We start from the raw sequence: 4,810 nt of genomic DNA, 5'->3' as shown, positions 1-4,810 counted from the left end.
TCTTCCTTGTCTGACTCTTTTTTTTTTGTTGGGCTCATTTGACTAAAGGATTCATTCCCATGGCAGAGTCCTGTGTTGTCATGTCAGAAGCCAGAAGGAGTTGTAGCTCCTTTCAGCTTACCTGGCAGATCTCTGCCTCAAGGGGTAGGAGGGTTGGATCTGATAGCAACAGTCCAAGAGCTAGGAGTGAACCCCACATTCAGCTCTCATTTAATCCATAGCTAGACAGCTGGGGTGAGACCCAAAGGAAAGTCTCAGCTAAACCACTAGCTAAAGAATCCCATCCAGGGCTAGACCATACACTGCATGCTCATTCCCTTCCCCTTGAGGGAGGTGAGGCTGGAGGGCAAGGCCTCCTGACAGGTTTACTCCCCCAGACAACATTGGTTTTAAATGCTGGGGTGTGGCCTGCACCCCCCTCCAGTTAGAATAGCCTTGTGCTGTCAGTTTCGGGGAGGAAATCTGCCCTTTTGGGGCTAGGGGCTCAGGCCTTAACACCACTCACCTTCACCCCAAGAACAGGGCTAGACTTGCCTGCTCCAGCAAAGCACAGGCCTAAAATGCCAAAACTCTGACTTTTGTCTTCAGTCGTACTGAAAATAGCTTGGTAGCCTCTGATGCCCAGGTTGCTAGCCCCTACTTCATCTGCCAGCTGTGGCCCAAGGAGACTCATGGGCCAGTGGGGTGCCATCCTTCCCAGCCCTGCGGCATCAATAACACACCTGCCAGCACTTTCAATACAAAATGGTCTTTAATTGAAATCAGTGGTGTCATTACTCATCTAGCAGTGGTCGAACCATATGGACAGGCTACATCCAGGAGCTATCTTACACTGATGCATGTCACAGAGGTGTAGAGAACAGGTATCCCAACTGGTTGAGGTATGGCTTCGCCTGAGGGAGTGAGAACTTGCCTTCCACAGGAAGAATGACCAAAGTGGGGTAGGGTGGGATCTCCCCATGGCTATCTTCCCCTCCATGCCCCCTGGGAAATAGGGGCAGGGGCAAGGAAGAGATTTGTGTTAAGGACAGCAGGCTGGAGGGAAGAACCTAGGTCTCTGGGAAGCAGCCCTGAATGGGGATTTGTGGAGCAAAGTCTGGGTGAGGGCTGCATCTGACAGCTGCAGGCAAGAGGCTATAGACTAAAATGTCCAGTTGGTTTCAGGCTCACCAGATCTTCCCCATGCAGTGCTCAAGGTTCTGATGCACCAGGACTAGCTGGGTGCAGCTTTAAACACCTCAGATGGAGCTGAGTTTTCTCATAATGCACCAAGTGGTATCCCTCCTGGAGCTGCTCTACGTGCCCCCCACCCCAAGTGCTAGAAAACTGCCCTTGTAGAGAAAGCTGCTGTACAGAGAGCTTCATGCACAGCCAGCAAGCTACATGGCAACTGGGTTACAGATCTGGCTGCCTGTCCCCCACTGGCCTACAGGAACTCCTACTGGCTGCAACTGTTAGAGGCAATGACCGGAACAGCCTGGGTGCAGTTCTGGCCACCCCCCACTCCCCCCCCATCCTCCAGGAGCACAGCCAGGTGCTGCTGTCACCTGGCAAAGCTTAGCTCTTGCCTGATGGAGCTTTCTTAGCAGCCCGGCTACCTGAAAGACTTCTGTGGGCTGTGGCCCAGGCCTAGCCATTGCCTGGTTCTGGAGAGCCCAGGACAGTGCTGTGCACCTGCTGTTCAATCCTTTCCCACTGCTGCCAGGAATGGGGCTTCCTCTCTCCACCTCCCCATGGTCCATGCTGCCTGGGGCTGGACCATGGAACACTCCATCCTCTCTGCATATGGTGAATAGGTAAGTGCCTGTAGGAGTGGGGACGGCAGGTCAGCAAGTCTGGCTCCAGCCTTTTCCTTCCCAGCTCCCTCTGTGGGCAGGGCAGAACCACTGGACAGATGACCACCTTTAGGCCAGGTGCAGCCAGGACTCAGCCCTTTCGCTCAGCTGCAGTCCTGCAGTGCAATGCATGGACAGGAGCCAGAAGCAGATGTTTGGAGTGTGTGTGGGGAGGGAGCAGGAGCAGGCCCCTGGGGAGAACCCAAAGGGATAAGCACCATGCTGGGGCTGGACTAGACAAGGGTGGGATTTGGGACCAAAATGTCACTTTGAAACACAAGTTTCATGTTTTTTTCTGTATTTTTTTTTTTAAGTGGGAACCAATGTCAGTGACACCAACACAAAGTGGCAAACCACTTGGGTGTCCCTAAATCTGCCTTTTTCAGCCCCATGCCCCTAAAAGAGTTTGGGTCAAAAAATTTCACTCAGCACTACCTCTTGGCCATGATCTATTTCTCCCCTGGCCCCTCAGGCTTCTGGGGGGCCTCGGTTGCTGGTGCACAGGGGTCAGCCTAGCCCCGAAGGAATTGCTACAAACAACTGAGAGGCAGCATAGGCTACTAAAGCACTATCAGCCCCAGGAAGCTGCTCCTCAGTCTACCACTTGACCTGTTGGGTGATGTTTTCAGGGCAAGGCCCCTGGCTGGGCTGCTGTTTCCCATCCTGCCCGCTTGTTGAGTTAATACCCAGCTATTGTCTTTGCAAAACAGGGTCATAGCGTGAGCCTCATTGTACAGATAGGGAAACTGAGGCAGGGGAAGGGAAACAATTTGCCTGAGGTCACCCAGCAGGCATGTGGCTGAGCTAGAGAAGGCCTTCAGGGGCCCAGACAAGGGATTTAGCCACTGGGACTAGCTGTCTCTATTAGCGTGTGAGCTCGCTGAGGCAGGGGCGTTGGGGGGCAGGTGCATGACCAGCACAAAACATGCTCCTTTTCCCCTGCAAGGGGCAGACAAGAGATGCAACTGGCCTACCCTATGTTTTGGTGTCTGAGAGGGGCCAGGTGTGGATTTTTTGGGGGGAGGGGAAGCTTCCCTGTGGCCAGAAAGCAACATGCAGCAGCAAAGCTCCATGTGCCAGCCAGCTGGGCCTGCCTGTGGGGAGATGCCATGGCTGATTGCCTACAGGCTGCCACCAACTTAGCCACAAACCTGACTGGCTGGGGAACTTGGCCCTGCAGCACCCTGCCAGAAAAACTCCCATAGGTACCAGGGGAGCACAGCCCATGGCCTGGCACAATCTGAGTGGCAGCCATGCCTGCCAGAGAGCAGGCATGGGTGGGGCAGGTTAGTCCAGTGCTGGTGAATGTGCTACATGGGATTGGGGGTCAGTTAGTTGACAGCCACACCCCACCACCTGCCCCCTTGCTGGGACCCTAGGCTACCCAGGGAAACTGGGAGCTTTGACTGATGGCATGTGGGGCTGTCCCCTGTGGTTTTCCTTTGTAATGCTATTATGTAGGACATACAGAACCCCTAGGAGGTGCCTGCTGAAACATGCCCCATCAAGCAAGGCTAAAACAGGCAGGAAGCTCAGGGCTGGTGGGCAGGAGCTATAAGAAACCTCACTCCCACCCCCTGCTAGCTTGGATAGCCAGCGCTCTGCCCCAAGTTGGGGCAGGGACAGTGCACCCTTCCCCCCAGGGCCATGGAAAGATTCTTGCTGGAAGGGGAGGCACAGGGACTGCAGCTGGGTTTCTGAGAGGGGCCAACCAGCCCATGGCCTAAGGGTCTCTACCAGCATGACAGCCGGTAGCCCATTGAGCTGCTTAGTGCCCAACCCGTACAGCCTGGGGCCATGTCCTAAGGCCTAGCAGGGCTGATGCTGATCACGCACAAACCCGGCATTTGCATGGAGCACTGGGGTTTTGGGGAGGGCCAGCCCACACCAATCAGATGCTGGGCTCGCCCCTCCCAGCCATCCTCATTGCTCCCTACAGCTGCACTGCGGGGGCTGCCCAAGGGGCCCAAACACTCAGCAGCAAGGACAAACAGTTCCAGGAGGAAAGGGGTGCTGGGGTGGGGGAACTTTCACCTGAGAAACAGCCCAGCAGGAGGGATGCATCTACATAAATGGGGGAAGGGGGTTGCCGCCCCCAAACACAACAGGGGCTCAGAGGCATCAGGAGCCCCACAGAGCCCACCCTTTAAGTCCCACCCCCAAGCTCCACCCCCTCCCTGTTCCAACCAGGACACAAGTGCAAATGTAAACATTCGTTTAAAATAAATTAACACCAACAAAAAGTGCAGTGCATGTGGGTACCAGCAGGAGACAGTGCAGCCACCCCATCCTCCCTTAGCCGGAAAGCCGGCAGCACTGCTGCAACCTGGGGCGGGGGCAGACTTGCTTGGTGCTGAGCTGGGGAACGGGGGCGGCTGGTGTGGAGCAGGAGGTTTGGATCTAGGGTCTGCCTGGGAGCAGGAGCAGGGGCTGGCTAGGGTCGCAGTTCTGCCCCTGAGGGCGGGTCAGCTCGAGGTTCTGCCCCAGCCTGGTGCGTTGCTGCCCTGGGCAGATCTTGGAGGTGGTTGGTTGCTCTGCTGGGCTTTGATTGTTCTCGAAGGAGCTTCCACACGATCTCTGTGATGTAGCAACCCGCACACCTCCGCCCGCAGGGTACCACGCTGCCTGCCCGTCCTCTCCAGCTCCTGTCGAACTCCCGGCCGGACCCAGCCCGCCAACGGGATAAGCGCCAGGACAGCACCACATCTCTCCTCTCTCGGGTTGAGCTTTGCAGATCGTTTAGGAGGGATTATCTTCCCTGCATCCCAGCCGCTCTCCCAGTGCATCATGGTCCTGTTCCCAGACACTGCCGGTCATGGGCCAGTTCTGCTCTGAGCTGGCACGAGTGCCGCAGGGCCCTTCTGGCCAGGAGTCCGACGCCATGGGGCATTTCTTGGTCTCCAGCTGTGCAAGGCTAACCCCCAAGCACCCCAGAGATTTCCTCCCGCCACCCCCCCTCAGTCTGTCCATCAGGA

This window comes from Eretmochelys imbricata, chromosome 20, assembly GCF_965152235.1.
Source record: "Eretmochelys imbricata isolate rEreImb1 chromosome 20, rEreImb1.hap1, whole genome shotgun sequence".
In the NCBI taxonomy this organism is placed as follows: domain Eukaryota; kingdom Metazoa; phylum Chordata; order Testudines; family Cheloniidae; genus Eretmochelys; species Eretmochelys imbricata.
The sequence above is the reverse complement of the archived record's forward strand: the minus strand, read 5'-3'. Positions refer to the sequence as shown.